General features: G+C 40.8%; 1 protein-coding gene across 1 annotated transcript in view; it reads right to left on the minus strand.

Moving 5' to 3' along the window:
* The window catches only part of ITGBL1 (integrin subunit beta like 1), a 204,892-nt gene that overhangs the window by 154,487 nt on the left and 33,161 nt on the right, over positions 1–17,244 (minus strand). The gene's annotated exons all lie outside the window — the stretch shown is intronic.

Here is a 17,244-nt window from a genome sequence, read left to right on the forward strand (position 1 = left end):
TGGAGGCACCGTCCCTGGAGGTGTTCAAGAAAAGCCTGCATGAGGCACTTAGTGCCATGGTCTAGATGACTGGCTAGGGCTGGGTGCTAGGTTGGACTGGATGATCTTGGAGGTCTCTTCCAACCTGGTTGATTCTATGATTCTATGATTCAGCATCCAAACCCATAAATTTATTTATGAAAACCATGTTTCCTGTTCAGTTTGTGACTTCTTCAGGTTTGCAACCACTGATGTCATCAACATGTTAGATTAACAGATTCCTAATTGTCCAATTAGAGGAAGCATGGAGACACACATCCTTTCCTTCAGTAATTTAAAAGCTTTTCCATGTTCCATCATCCATAGACAGGTGATAATATTCCAACAAAGCCTCTCATGAGTAATTTTTGGCAAATCCATAAAGCGTGCAGAACTGTTAATGGTGCAATTACTTCCAGAGGATTCAGGGCTATTCCCTCCCACTTCATCCTGCAAGATGTGTCCCTTCTCCTGCCTACATCAGGCAGAGGACTTTTGCCAAGCTCAGGCTTTTAAAAAAAAAATTAAAAATTAAAAATTAACATTTCAGACCTCTTGACAGGCCTTTAAGCAAAACTAATTTCTCATCCAGTTGCACTGGGAAAACTACTTCTCACAAAGAGAAAAAAAAATCCAGTTAAAGAGGAGATAGAATTCTCCAGTTACCTCATGCTCTTTAGTGTAAATTTGCCCCTTCAGTCCCATAGATCAGACTTTGTTCAGGTCTGAAGTCCAACAGCCAGTAGCCATCTGCCTAAATAATTTCCTAGGCAACTATTCATACATACTGTTTAAACACTTAGTCTTTTGCATCAGCAGCTTTTAGTTTTCCTGCAGGGCTTCTCTCCTCACGTCAATGTCAAAGGTCTTCTGTTTGAACTCTCTCAAAAGGCTGTCTCAGGCTATTTCACAGCTGGAATTGTATAGGCACAACCCTATACAAAGCCTCCCATAACCATCACCTTGTTTTGTTTTTCCTTTTCATGCCTAGCAGAAGTTTAGAAGTTTCCTCTTGGCACTTGGAAGTGAAATGGTTTGCCCTGTGTTGTCCAGCACTACACAGCACAATCCTCATGTGAAAAATGCTACAAAAGGCCTGAGTATTGCCATGGAAACACTTCACCCAATATTCTTGTAAATCTGTTTGTCAAGGGAAACACGGGTCCACTAAGCACTAGTTATCATCTCCTAAACCAACAGCACATATTTTCCTTAAGCAGAATGCTTTTGCCACTGTTTTAAGGTCAATGTCAAGAGCTTTTCTCCTTGGGAACGCCAAGCGCTGCTTGGACCCCGCAAGTCATTCCGATTTGCACAAGTAGGGTTTACCGTCCTCCTCACCTCTCAGAAACACCAAAGTCGCACTGAGGTAAGGCTGTTAACTCCACCTATTGGTGAAAACGCCACCAGCTGTGACCTTTACAATATACCTGCTTCGCTTATTTCAGAGGACGAGTCTCTAGGACCATTTATAGCCTGAGCTGAGATGAGAGAAAACCAAGATGCTGAGGATACAATCTGTAAATTAGTTCCCTGCCGTAGGCACAGCAGCCAGAGAAGAGAGGTGATGCCTTCTGCCCCCTCCCTCCACCACCCCGGCACTGTTTTGTACTATCCCTCTTCTCACACCCATTTACTGCTTTTCAGACCTTTTTTTCTTCCCCTTGTCCAGGTTTAAGACAGTTGACTCTCACAAGCCCATGACATCCCTCCTGGTCTGTGTTCTGAAGCAAGCTTCCTACAAACAGAAACCACCATATTTTACTCTATATTACAGGATCACAGGATGTATGGGGTTGGAAGAGACCCAAGGAGCTCATTGAGTCCAAGCCCCCTGCCAGAGCAGGACAATACTATCTAACACAGATCACAGAGGAACACATCCAGACAGGCCTTGAAAGTCTCCAGAGAAGGAGAGCCCATGACTATCCTTACACAGCCTTTCACATTTAAGTGCATAAATAGCTTTTGCCATCTATTAACTCAACCATTTGTCTACAGCCTTCTATAGTTTGTCAGATTGCTTGGGTTTTCACAGTTCGCTACTGAATCTAAGTGGACACTACCTCAAAAATTGGAGTTTATCCATTACCCTTGTCAGATTAATTGAAGTGCATGATGAAACCACAAAGGAATACATAATAGTCATTATATTACTTCAATATTCCTTTTCTTATTTGGGACATTAAATTTGAGGCTGATTTGTGTTCATTTTTATTCAGTGTTATATTCACTTCCAAGTTCAATATTCAGTTCACTGTATACATAATTAATATCCAATGTGAACCCTTTCTAGATAGACAGACCATCTACTGTGAACAGTGTCAATTTCAATCAGTGTTTTCATCTCTGCTCACACAGCCAGTAACTTCCTCACAGAATCTATTGACAACTACATCAGCAAGACACAATCATCTGTTCTTGTTACAACAGTAACTGTTGTTTTAAACTACTTATTCAAGGGTTCTTTTATGAGTTAATCAATGTAACATCCACTCATTGGCCACTTTCCACTACAGTCTTGAGAGAAATGGTCTTTATCCCATGTACATCTCTGATAGCAAAGTCTGGGTGATAAAAATGTTTCCTTCTCCTTTCTCCAGGCCACTGTTACAAATTTAGTGAAGAAAAGATAATTCTGGTGTTTCTGTTAATATTTTTGGGCTTTCCTGGCCCCTTGGACCTACTTCACCTAACCATCCAACACCATCACATAAGTATCACTGCTGTCAGTTAGACATATGACTGTTCTAGTGCTATATGCCCTGATTATCATCCTAATACTGACTCACAAAATCTAGACATTCACTGACACCAAATAAAGCGTAAAGGACCCTGATTATCTCTGGGTTGATGCTGTAAAGTTGCTTTCCCCATGTAAAAGGAGTACATTTAGTAGACTCATAGATTCATAGTGGAGACTCTTAAGCCTGAATTGCAGAGGACAGATGTAGTTGTCCATGCACTGAAACCAAGAACTTATGCTTGGCTGATGAGTCAGTTCACCTGAGCCAGAATAATCTATTGAGCTTACATATGCAAGGCACAGCCACACTGATAGGTTGAACTCATGGTGCTGGATTGGCAAAATTCTGCCACGATGCTGCAAGATACATCTTTGCTAAACACACTGGAAGTTAATATATATCACAGGATCACAGGATATTAGGGGTTGGAAGGGACCCAAGGAGCTCATTGAGTCCAACCCCCCTGCCAGAGCAGGACAGTACTATCTAACACAGATCACAGAGGAACACATCCAGACAGGCCTTGAAAGTCTCCAGAGAAGTATATACATACACATATATGTGTGTGTGTGTATTTAAATATATGTGTATATACACACACGCAATTTCCACAGGTGGATTATTTCAGCTGCTATGCTTTGTGATGTGGTCCTTTGAGCCTGATTGCAGATAGAAGAATGCATTTCTTACTTTTAATACAGAAGTAACAAAGCAGGAACTCTTATGTCAGGCACTTCAGCCACAAGACTGCAAAGGCAAGGATAGCAACTGCAAATAATACATCTCACTAAGAGCAGAAAAAGCAGTGCAGGCAGGATCTGGAATTGTGAACTCTTGTCTGCGGTGGCTCCATAGTCATTTCCAGATGCTGCCTTGGATGTCATCTCAGTTCTGGCATCTATGACTGGAACCACTTAAAACCAGAAAAGTGGTGCTCTTCTGAAGGAGAAAACCTTCTCACTTCCTCAAGTGTCAGGTAATTTTTGAGCTCTGTAACATGGTTTCAATTAAAGGACATGAACTTATTTTCCAGTGTTCAACTGTGGTCGTCTCTTATATATATGGCAAAGGTCTGTTTTATTAAAAAGCATGAGTATACTTCAACATTAAAAAGTCATATCTTGATCATTTAAACAAATCTGAGTTTCTCTAAGGAATCAGTCAGACTTTATTCTCCACCAGGTGCCTCATTCTTGGTCCTTCTACTCAGCCTTCACATCATTGCACATTATTTTTGAAGAATGAATTCCTTCAGGCTGGAAAAGACCTCCAAGATCATCCAGTCCAACCTAGCACCAAGCCCTAGCCAGTCAACTAGACCATGGCACTAAGTGCCTCATCCAGGCTTTGCTTGAACACCTCCAGGGACGGTGCCTCCACCACCTCCCTGGGCAGCCCATTCCAATGCCAATCACTCTCTCTGTGAAGAACTTCCTCCTAACATCCAGCCTATACTTTCCCCGGCACAACTTGAGACTGTGTCCCCTTGTTCTATTGCTGGTTGCCTGGGAGAAGAGGCCAACCCCCACCTGGCTACAGCCTCCCTTCAGGTAGTTGTAGACAGCAATGAGGTTCCCCCTAAGAACCAAGCAAAATACCTGAAAGATATGTTCTTTTCAATTGGTTTCCCAAAGAGGTGGTCACAGTGGTAGTGTTCTGCTTAATTGTATATTAAACCGTATTAGTGGAGCAAATATACTACACATAGTGGATATATACAATAGTATAGGAGTAGGTGTTACTTATCTTTCCTTTCAACATTAAAGGAAACAAAGAATTATGTAAATATGGAAATGCAGAAAAAGGAATACCTGGATATCAGAGTTGGTGATTAAACAAACAAACAAATACACCCCCCCCAAACCAACACAGCTTATAGAATCATAGAATGGTCTAGGTTGGAAGGGACCTCAAGGATCATCCAGCTCCATTCCTACGATTTAGGCAGGGACATCTCTCACTAGAGCAGGTTGCTCAAGGCCTCATTCAACCTGGCCTTAAACACCTTCAGGGAGGAAGCATCCACAACCTCCCTGGGCATCCTGTTCCAGGGTGTGATGGTTTGGGGGTTACCCCGCCCCCCCACACTTTTGTATTTGCCCCAGCTAACTCAGACGGACCCTGGGAATATAGATGAAGCAATTTATTTACAGCTAGCAGAATTTACAAGCAGCTATTTACAATATATACAGTTATATACAATTATTTACAGAAATATACAAAGGATAAACAATACAAAAGCACAACTCCCCTCCCAGAAACCTGAGTCCCCAGGAGGGGCTCTCAAACCACCCCAACACCTCCCCCTGATCCCTCTCAACCTTACCCCAGTTCTCAGGAAGAAGAGAGGTGCAGCCAAGAGGTTAGGGAGCAAGGTTAGTAGGAGCAGGGTTAATGAGATGTGACCAGGTCTAAGGCAAAAACAAGAGAAGAAAACAAAATGGAGAAAAAGTCTTTCTTCTTCCCAGAGTTCTCAGCGAGACTGTGAGAGAAGTTGACATCAATTGTTTTCATTTCACTACCCGTTATCTAGTTCTTTTACCAAAACATTCCAGCTTGCTTCAAACTAGCACACACGGCATCTCACTAACCAGCTTAAGATTGGCTCTTCTGATTCCCTTGTGTATTCCTTCCTAACTTCCCTGACCTCTCTGAGTGGATCCTTGGAGCCTTGGATGTCATCTTCCACCTCCTCTTCCTGTTGTTGATCTGGTGGTACTGGGCCTAACAGAACCTTCCTCATAGCATTCCTAAACTCATTGGAACCATCCTCTCTCTTGGCAGCTAACCTCACAGCGCTCCTCTCACTTGAGTATTGTTGTCTCAGCACATCTACAAGGTCTCACAGACTAACTATCTCCTCTACCTCCTCTTCTTGCTGATCAACAGAGGTCCCATCTCTTACATCCTCCTGTGAACCGCTCTTTGTCTTAGCTTTTGCCTTAGCAGGTGCCAGAAGGGCCTGAGCAGCAACAGACTTGGATGTGTCTACTGGAGGATTTGAATCTTTAGGAGTCTGACTTGGAGGGTTTGAATCTTTAGGGGTCTGACCTGGAGCATTTGAATTATTGGAGGTCTGACTTGGAGCATTTGTATCCTTAGGGGTCTGACCTGGAGCTTGTGAGTTCAAATCTGCCTTGCTTTTAACAGGAGGATTTTGGTTCTGGTCTGCTGGCTGGGGATTCAAATTGGCTGAGCTGGTGTCATTAGGATTTGGACTGACTGGGCTAGCGTTACTAGCATTAGTGGGATTGTTTGCCTGTCCTCCTGGGATGCTTGCCAACCCTGACGTGTTTTGATTGTTGCTAGGAACATTCTGATTTTGGGTACCTGTCTGTGCTCCTGAGGCTCCTGCTGAACTCTGCGGCTGTGTTCCCTTGTTTTGCTGTGAAAGAGACTGCTTCTGAGACACAGAATTTTTCCTAGTTCTTACAGAAACTGGTTTTGAATTTTTCACCAATAATGTCAAAATTAATATGAATATTAAAATCATGAGGCAAATATTAAAAACTGAGAGAAGAAAAACAGTTTTACACGAGCATGTGCCTATACAAACACTTGGGATTCCTGTCTTAGGCTGAATAACTCTCATTAGAGCCATATTTAAAGCAGAATTTCCATTGATTGTCACATTATTGACCAGAGCTCCTGTAATATCCTTGGTAATATTCTCAGAGATATTGAAACCAGCATAACCAAGAATCAAATCACCCCAGCTCCAGAACATGTCTGAAACCTTAGCTTTAGCCTTATTATAAGCCAGATCAATGAAATAAGCAATAATTTGAGCTTTTAACCAACTAAATGCCAAGAAAACAAAACCAGACCAGAGCAATGCACCAACCAAATACAATAGCTGCTTGATTAGCTTCATCTTAATTCCCAGAGCTAATTTTCCAATCACTCAAAAATCTCTAGGCCCACGTTGGGAAAGCCAATTAAAAAAATGTGATGGTTTGGGGGTTACCCCACCCCCCCACACTTTTGTATTTGCCCCAGCTAACTCAGACGGACCCTGGGAATATAGATGAAGCAATTTATTTACAGCTAGCAGAATTTACAAGCAGCTATTTACAATATATACAGTTATATACAATTATTTACAGAAATATACAAAGGATAAACAATACAGAAGCACAACTCCCCTCCCAGAAACCTGAGTCCCCAGGAGGGGCTCTCAAACCACCCCAACACCTCCCCCCGGTCCCTCTCAACCTTACCCCAGTTCTCAGGAAGAAGAGAGGTGCAGCCAAGAGGTTAGGGAGCAAGGTTAGTAGGAGCAAGGTTAATGAGATGTGACCAGGTCTAAGGCAAAAACAAGAGAAGAAAACAAAATGGAGAAAAAGTCTTTCTTCTTCCCAGAGTTCTCAGCGAGACTGTGAGAGAAGTTGACATCAATTGTTTTCATTTCACTACCCGTTATCTAGTTCTTTTACCAAAACATTCCAGCTTGCTTCAAACTAGCACACAGGGTCTCACCACCCTCACTGTAAATAACTTCCTCCTAACATCCAGTCTAAATCTCCCCTCTTCCAGTTTAAACCCATTACCCCTTGTCCTGACATTACAAGACATATAAATTAATTATAAATTAAACTATTTACATTTTTTTGTCTTATATATTATTCACCTGCTTTATTTTTTACTCCAGGTACGTTGATTTAGTGTTTATAGACTATTTAACACACCAAAGCTATTTAAGCTTGCAGGTAATGAAGTCTTTTGACATTTATGTTTCATCTTTGCCTCTTCTCACTAAGAGCTTTAAGAAGTAGTATCTTCTGATTAAGGAGAAAGAAGAAACTAATGAAAAGGAAATAGATAGGACTGAGGTTTCTTAACACTTCTGTCATTCCCAAGGTACTATTTGAGCCTTGAACTCTTTTTTCTTGTGCTTGTGAGCCATTTTTATTTTTAAAATATTTTTGTTTATTTTAAATAGTATTCATGTTGTCTGCTTTAATTATGCTGTTGGTCAATTTTCCATCTTCATTTCAATAAACTGACTGAAAAGGGCTTGTAGTGATAGGATGAGGGGGGAAGGCTTTAAGCCTGAAGAAGGTGGAATTAGCCTGAGTGTTAGGAAGAAATTCTTTACTGTAAAGGTGGTGAAACACTGGAGCAGGTTGCCCAGTGAAGTTGTGGATGCCCTCTCCCTGGAAGTGGTGAAGACCAGGTTTGACAGGGCCTTAAGCAACTTGGTCTAGTGGAAAGTGTCCATGCCTGTAGTGGGGTGGGTGGAATTAAATGATCCTTTCCAGCCCAAACCACTCTGTGATTCTAGTAGAGAATATTATTTTAAAGCAACTTTTCTAAACAGGACTACTTTCCACTTAGGATTACAGAAACAGCCAAGGAGATAAACAGAAGAAAAGTTTACACAAAATCCAGTGAAAAGAGATATAATATGCAAATCCTTGTACTATCCTAGCCATAACTCTGCAAAATATGTTCGTGCTTAAAAAGACACCTTTCAAACAAGTAAGGCAACCGGTTCCAGGTAAGATCATAGAATCATACAATCACACAATCGACCAGGTTGGAAGAGATCTCCAAGATCATCCACTCCAACCTAGCACCCAGCCCTATCCAGTCAACTAGACCATGGCACTAAGTGCCTCAGCCAGGCTTTGCTTGAACACCTCCAGGGACGGTGACTCCACCACCTCCCTGGGCAGCCCATTCCAATGCAAATCACTCTCTCTGGCAACAACTCCCTCCTAACATCCAGCCTAGACTTCCCCCGGCACAACTTGAGACTGTGTCCCCTTGTTCTATTGCTGGTTGCCTGGGAGAAGAGACCAACCCCCACCTGGCTACAATTTCCCTTCAGGTAGTTGTAGACAGCAATGAGGTCCCCCCTGAGCCTCCTCTTTTCCAGGCTAAACAACCCCAGCTCCCTCAGCCTCTCCTCATAGGCTTTGTGTTCCAGGCCTTTCACCAGCTTTGTTGCCCTTCTCTGGACACGTTCCAGCACCTCAACTTCTCTCTTGAATTGAGGACCCCATACCTTTTTCTGCAAAAAACAGGGTGAGTTAAAACCAGCAAGAGTCAGAATTTTAATTAATGAAAATTAGTCTGACAGCAGTAAGGACAATAAAATCCTCCCTAAGTACCAACGTTTATTAGAACAAAGCAGCATCAAAAGAAAACATGTTAATCAGAGGAAAAAAAACCTAAACCAAACACCTTTCTCCTAACAGTTTTCAGTGCTGTTGTAGTCCTTTAAAAGTTGTTGATGTTTACTGACACTTCTCAGTCTGACACATTTTCCAAAATTGCTATCAGCAGCCCACATCTGCATATTGTTTCATTACCTTTCATTCAAGAGCCTGTAACGACAGTTTTGTGAAGCCTACCGTGGATGTTTTCGAAGTACTCTTTCTTCTAAAGTTAATATCAGTATGTATTTTTTGGTTGTTGCTGATGGGTTTTTTTGTTTAGTTGGGTTTGTTTGTTTGTTGGGGGGTTTGTTGTTGTTGTTATTAAAAGCACTGTGGATTTCTGAATATTGGAGCACTACAGAACTTTTTGTTGTCAATATACCATTTCATTACTCAGCTGATTCACATGCACTGTGAACATTCCTAAACCCTCTTTTTTCTGAAAGGACAGTAAGCTAAGGATAAGAGATAGTCCTAAAAGTAATTGCTTGGCTGGGCAAAGGTTTTGCTATACTTTTTTTTCCTATAACCATTCAATACTCTATTTTTAAATTTGTACCCTGTATTCAGAAATCCCCAGGAGCATCCTATCAGTTCCAGTAGTAAATTACAGTATACATCCAATAATGTTAAAGCAAAGTTAGCAGCATATCCTGGAAACACTAGAGAAAGAATAAAAATTCAAAGACCAATTGGAACAACAGCAACAACAACAAAATCACAGAATCACAGAATTTCTTAGATTGGAAAAGACCTTCAAGCTCATTGAGTCCAATCATTAGTTTCACACTGACAGGTCCTTGACTAAACCAAATCCCTCAACATAACATCTAATCACTATAAACCACTATGGTTGGAAAGGACCACCAGGATCATCCTGTCCAACCTTCATCCCAGCATCTTTAATCACTGGACCATAGCCTCAAGTGTCAAATCCACTCCTTTTTTAAACACCTCCAGGGATGGCGACTCTACCAGAGCCCTAGAACTTGCATTTCCATGCACAACTAGGTGACAACACATGCACATCAGCCAGCTATCCAGGCATCTGATCATGCTTCTCAGTACAGGAAATGTTTGCAGTCTAAAGTTTAGACTCTAAAATTAAGAATTTGGCTTTTTGCACCAGCCTGTGTTGTGTAAGCCATGCTGTTCAGTCTTGAACTGTACAACCACTTGCTTCTTGCTTTTGTCTAAGTAGTTACAGAGCCACTTTGTGCTCCATTATGTCTCCTAAAGGAATGTTATGGTTATAATTTTCAGAGACACCACAGCCTGAAATACAAATGAGGAAAATGCATGGGCTCTTTGATAAATGCAACTTTTGAAAGGAGAAGCTGGAAATAAGCATTCTGAAGCACAGAAAAAGAAAGCCAGCTGCTAAGATTGATTCTCATCTCCTACTCCCAGCCAAATTTGGTCTCCTTCAGTCTCATATTTGTTCCTTAATTTCCATGCACCATTATGCCATAAACTTAGTGGTGGAAATATCTGCCTCCAAAATAAAAAAATAACTAAAACTTTACACTGAGATCTTGTTCTGCTTTGAACTTGATAATTCTTGCACTCATAAAAATGTACCAAAAAATATGGAGTATCTCAAGCCTTTCTGACTTCTGAAATGTTTACCAGGATGATGTACTTGGCACATACCGTGTGCTCTTGTCTTTTTTTGTGCAAAGCCTACCTAGACACTGTCTTTCCAGCTCTTGGTACAGAGATGGAAACACATCTGTATTTATTCTGGCAGCAGAGATTCCTTTGTTCAGTTTGCTTCGGCCCAAAAACTAGTGCTCTACTCCTAAACTCTCCAGTATGTTCTACACACTTTCTGACTGACCTTCAGTAAACCTATGAGTTTCCTCAGGTATCACCTGTTATTTGGAGATGTGAAGTAAAATTCTATGGTCACACAAACAAGTTAGATATAGACCCAGGAAACCACGGGCACACACAAGTAGGGCACACATGGAAGGGACCTTGGCTTCTCTAGAGAGCAGGTACAGTTGCTCCACATTCCAAGGTGGTCTGAACACATATGCTCACTACTTTCATTCAGCCAGGTGATTAGCCACCCTTTTGAGTCACCTCCATTAACTTCCTTGCAGGAGATGTTTATTCTGTTATATGGTCTTAATATCTGGTCCACTTGAGGCAGCCAACGAGGTCTCCCTTCCTTACATTTTATGGCACAGGGTCAAGGATTAAAACTATAGAAACAAACATTTTTTAAAGCTTAAGTGTTTTTTCTCTGTATCTTTGTTTGTTTGTTTGTTGTTAAGTTAAAAATTAAACCAGAAGTCTTCATAAAGAAACAATATCAAAAGAATTGACTATCCCTCTGAAGAGGGATTGCCTGGACCTAGTTTGTTAATACTGGGGAGGAAGCAAGTTTATGCCTCTTACTGTTGCTGCCTCCATCTCACGGCATCCAGTTTATGCAGGAAATCATATTTTAGCTCACAATTATATCCAGAACCTTTTAATAAAGCAAACCTTAAGCACTTCTTCATATTTACTGAGCAATGAAATATCATGCCAGAATTAAAAGGTGTTTCTGAAAATAGTTTGAATGTGAATCAAAGGATAATTCAGCAGATCCAATGGAGCAATTACAGGGTAGGAAGAACAAATAGACTTTAATAGATAGGTGAGACAAGCAATCATAGACAAACTGTTTACTTCCCTGCTGATGGATGAATAGAGCAAAGGATCACCTCGGGGGGATTTTTTTAGGTAACTTTCTGCTGGTAGATTTGTCAGGCTTAACAGACAAGACTATACTGACTATTTGGTAGCAGTGTACTATATATTTTTAACACCAAACAGCTCTGTGAAAGTCTTCAGTCACCATCTAAAACAGGGTTTTGTGGAAGAATGTGAAAATGTTAAGAAATGTTAAGTTCCTTTTATAGAAGGGAAGATGAAGCACAGGGAGTTTAAGTTAACCTGTTCCACAGCCAATTCCAGTGGGGCAACAAGATCTTTCATTCTTAATCCAGTGTTTAAGCAGTGTCAAAGCAGCTACCTTTGCAAGGTTGTAATAAATTGCTAGGAAAAAAAATCCTGGGCTAAAGATCACAGAAATTCTTCTGTGGTGCTATCAAGCCTTCACTGAGCAGTATAGTCTTAGTGAACCACATCAAAGCTTTTTATTATTAATTATTATTTATTAATTATAACTTTTATTATTAATTACTAGGCAAAAGGACTGAGATAGAGACAGTATTTTATAAGTGCATCCTGTGTTAACAGAAAGATCTTTGGACCCAAACAATAAACTTAGAATCTTTTGTTTGTTTGTTTTCCCCTTATTTGAAAGATAACCTCAAGGTATCTTCAACTGATGGATTTTTAAGGCATTCCCTCTTTAAAAAAGCTTAATTTCAGGACTAAGGAAGTCTATCCTTTTGCTTTCTGGCATATCATGTACCATCTTCTACTTGACTTCTGACAGGAAATGTCCAATAGTTCATCATGCACTTCACAGAGAAATCCAAGAATAATCAATCCAAAAAGGCATAGTCAATTTAAAAAGAAAAGCTAAGTCTGCTGGAGACTTAAGAGGTCAGATAAACATTGGAAACAGTTGGGACAGATGGACTGACTGTGTGCTAATAAGGTAGGCAGAAGCAACCCAATTAACAGTCCTTTGCTTAAAAGTCAATCCAACAGAAACTCTTTCTTTTGTGCCTCTGTGCTGATTCAAGGCTTATGGGTTTTTGTGGGGGTTTTTGATTGAGTTTGGGTTTTTTTTTGTTTGGTTTGGGTTTTGTTTTCACTTTTGGTGGTATGGTGGTATTTTTTTTCTGACTGAAATTGCAGAGCTTTAAAAACCAGCTCTCAGGATAAAAGTATCACAGTCCATGTCTCCTCATGTCAAAAATCATGTTCAGATGCTTTAATTTTTGTCAAATGACTCAGATGAATTGAGCACTGTTTCAGAAGAAGTTCATCTGTACTTATTTTGATATTTTTTGTATCCTGTCACATAGACATGTTTTGAATTCATCTCTGTGACAACCCTAAGCAAGTGATCACACTCCGAAGCTATCTCTCCTTCAACAAGAGGCTGGACCAGCCAACCTCCACAAATCCTTTCCAACATAAATCATTCTCTGGTGCTATTCTATTAGACTGGCTACAAACCAGACAATTCTTTCTGTCATGATTTAACCAATGCTCCTTTAAAAAAAAGGGTAGTAAAAAGTAGAAGCTCTGAGTACAAGCCTTACTTTGCAATGGCAAAACACATCATATGTTTATAATAAGAGGTATATAGAAAGAAGCATGCACTCAGGTTTTCCTCTCATATATTCATTTTTTCCCCATCTAAATTTCTGCTTGACCATGAGAGCTATCATTTTAATAAAGGAAAAAAACAACCCAAAAATAACCAACCAACATAAAAAACCTGATGAACCTTTATATATGATGAATTCCTGTTAGGGAGTAGAGCTAGATGTGTACAGTTGAATTTCAGAAAGGAGCACTTAAATCTCTGTTTAGATCATGCAGGTAAATCTGCCTGTAGTGTTTAGTGTACAATATAATCAAACTTATCACACAAACACCGCTACTGTCAATAGCAGTGGTAAGAAGATGAAAATACCATCCTAGCAAAGCCATTACTAACACTCTTGAAACAAATGATAAAGACCCTCTGAACTTATACCTAAATCCCTTTTGCATGTTCTAATTTCACTACTACCACTACTAACACCACAGGCAAAGTAACTGAAGTAAAATTTTCAGAGTAAGCAAAATAATGAAGCAAAACAAAGGTTGTTTCTAATAGTTAACAGCTGTTTCTACAGCTATTTACTTCTTCCTCATTTCATCATCTAGGATGAAATCCTGTCTTTCATCCTCTGATGAAATCTACCTGTTCATCCTCTAGGATGAATGGTTTCCTCTAGGCATCCTCTATAGTATTTGCTTTAACACCAATGTTGCTGTGAATTCTTTCTTCATTTACCAAGTGCACAATTCTTTATGAGGTTCTGAGGACTATTTCTTATTACCCAGGTATCAGAAAATACATCTTGAGATGTCATGACACTACTAGCTGAAAACATTTATATAGAGAAGTCCACAAATCTGTTCAGCAGATTTCTCTGCTCTGAATCACTTGGTATTCACCAGGAGTTGTGAGAGTGATCTTAGGCTTTTTGCAAAACAGCAAAAGTGATCAAACTTCCCAGCCACATGCAAACAGACGTGGAAATACTTTAAGAGAAAAGACAGAAATCAGGAGCTGGACTGATACAAATCATATGTGATAAACTATCTTCACAGAGCTTTCTGTAGAAAAGTCACAGTATCACAGTATCATCAGGGTTGGAAGAGACCTCACAGATCATCAAGTCCAACCCTTTACCACAGAGCTCAAGGCTAGACCATGCCACCAAGTGCCACATCCAATCCTGCCTTGAACAGCTCCAGGGACGGCGACTCCACCACCTCCCCGGGCAGCCCATTCCAGTGTCCAATGACTCTCTCAGTGAAGAACTTTCTCCTCACCTCAAGCCTAAATTTTCCCTGGTGCAGCCTGAGGCTGTGTCCTCTTGTTCTGGTGCTGGCCACCTGAGAGAAGAGAGCAACCTCCCCCTGGCCACAACCACCCCTCAGGTAGTTGTAGACAGCACTAAGGTCACCCCTGAGCCTCCTCTTCTCCAGGCTAACCAATCCCAGCTCCCTCAGCCTCTCCTCGTAGGGCTGTGCTCAAGGCCTCTCACCAGCCTCGTCGCCCTTCTCTGGACACGCTCAAGCATCTCAATGTCCCTCCTAAACTGGGGGGCCCAGAACTGGACACAGTACCTAATAGTCCTACTATTAGGTATTTGGGAAGTAGCAGAAAAGATTAATTGAAATTTAAATACATCACTAGGACATCTTGCAAAAGGAGGGGGGGGAATATATATATATATATAAGATACATTTTTAAACCAAATAACTCCCAACAGACCTAACCTTTTATGTTACCTCTGGAAATGTTTGCAAGACAGGTATAGGAAAGTGTGCCTTGGCCGAAGTACATGCTATACCAACAGAAAAGCTGCATGCAAAACCAGCAGTACAAATGGTAATGTAAAGCATTATGTCTGGTTACATTCTGTTTACCACACAAGGAATCTTTGTTTTTAAGGTTCAAATCTCAAAACAACAGAAAACTCAATATGACTTGGAGTAGATTTGTCTCTATTGAAACCAGAAGCATGACTCGTAGTGCTTGGAAGATGATGCACACTCCACGGTACTTGGACTGCTTCTGCTTTAGTTTTCAGAATTCAGAATTTTGAAAGCTCTTATGCAAACTTTTTTTTTTTTTTTTTAACTGCTTATTTGCATCTCCCAGTATTTTGGGGAAGAAAATACTATTTTTGTTTAAATAGCATTTCTAATAGATTTCTTATCACAAAGAATGTGAAAGTGCTTTTACCATTAAAGTGCTGCCTTGGAAGAAGTTATTATTGGGGAAAAAAACAGCGAAGATATTGACCTGTGTTGATTTTCCTGCTCATTTCATTTTAATCATATGCCAAAACATATCTTCTAACACTGATACAATATGTTTCAGCACAGCAGTCAGACAAATCATCTCTTTTGGCTCTCTCCCATATTTTCTCTAGAAATACATCTTGCCTATCCAAGTGTCTAAAATAGGATTTTCCTGCCTAACTATCTGCCTGGAAAGGTGTTAGTATTTCCCCACTCATTTTTGGCATCTGCTAGCTTAGTCTCCCCTTCCTGTACCACATGCACAATGTCTTCAAGCATCTGTCTCTGTCATTTGCAGGGTGAATCAAACCACTAGATTAGGAATTTTATGAACATTACCATCACAAAAGTAATTCACTGTTCAAAAAATGTGGCTACTATAACAGACCTAAATTTTCCTGTTCTGTGGACACACTTTGTACTGCATATAGTCTCATATATTCCAGCTGCTCCTTGTATACAAAATCCTTACATTTGTATCCAACCTTCAATCATTTTCTTCTCACTTTCACCCCGTTAAATTTCCTAGGTATGCTTTGATTCTTTTTCAGCCAAGAAATAAACCGTGGCAGAGTGGAACTCTTAGATTCTGATACTTGCCAGAAGGTCTTAGGAAGCATGTAGCCAATGTAACACTCAGCCTGATAAATCTTCTGAAAAGAAGACAATTCAAGATTCAAACTGACAGCTCAGAACACAAACAAAAGCTTGAGATTTTGACATTGCTATGAGCAAAAAAAAACCATAACCAAACAAAACCCTAAAAAAATGTGTATATAGGGAAAACAAGCACTTGTGATGGTGTCAAGTAGCTGAACAAATGAAATGTTAGCTTGTAGGCAGCAAAGAGACTCTGTATGCAGTGACATCAGAGTAGGGACAGAATTAGCAAAACTACCCATCAGCAGTACTATATGACTCATTGAAAGACATTTAGAACCACTTCTATGACTCACATGGGGAGGAAAGAGAGCAAAAGGGGAAGAACAGCATAGGACCGGAATGTCCATTACGCCGACTAAAGGACTCTTCAGCATCAGACTCTGCCACTACACTTGTGAGGTGATAATTCCGTTGCATAGTACAGATGGAGTAACATCACCCCCTAAAAGTGCTGTCTTTTCTTCTGAGACTAACTTAACAAAATATATTAAAGCATCACAAAATTATTTGGGTTTTGATTTTTTTTTTTAAACACACAGTCCAGAAATGCAGCTATTTCTCTTACAGCAGTTTCTGAAATCATTGCTTCTCAGCAGCAATCACAGGATCATAGAATCGACCAGGCTGGAAGAGACCTCCAAGATCATCCAGTCCAACCTAGCACCCAGCCCTATCCAATCAACTAGACCACTAAGTGCCTTATCCAGGCTTTGCTTGAACACCTCCAGGGATGGTGACTCCATCACCTCCCTGGGCAGCCCATTCCAATGCCAAATCACTCTTTCTGTGAAGAACTTCCTCCTAACATCCAGTCTAGACCTCTCTTGGCACAACTTGAGACTGTGTCCCCTTGTTCTGTTGCTGGTTGCCTGGGAGACCAACCCCCACCCAGCTACAACCTCCCTTCAGGTAGCTGTAGACAGCAATAAGGTTCCCCCTGAGCCTCCTCTTCTCTAGGTTAAACAGGCCCAGCCCCCTCAGCCTCTCCTCATAGGCTTCGTGTTCCAGGCCCCTCACCAGCTTTGTTGCCCTTCTCTGGACATGTTCCAGCACCTCAACATCTCTCTTGAATTGAGGGGCCCAGAACTGGACACAGCACTCAAGGTGTGGTCTGACCAGTGCTGAGTACAGGGGCAGAATAACCTCCCTTG

This window comes from Pogoniulus pusillus, chromosome 5 (assembly GCF_015220805.1).
Source record: "Pogoniulus pusillus isolate bPogPus1 chromosome 5, bPogPus1.pri, whole genome shotgun sequence".
NCBI classification, from domain to species: domain Eukaryota; kingdom Metazoa; phylum Chordata; class Aves; order Piciformes; family Lybiidae; genus Pogoniulus; species Pogoniulus pusillus.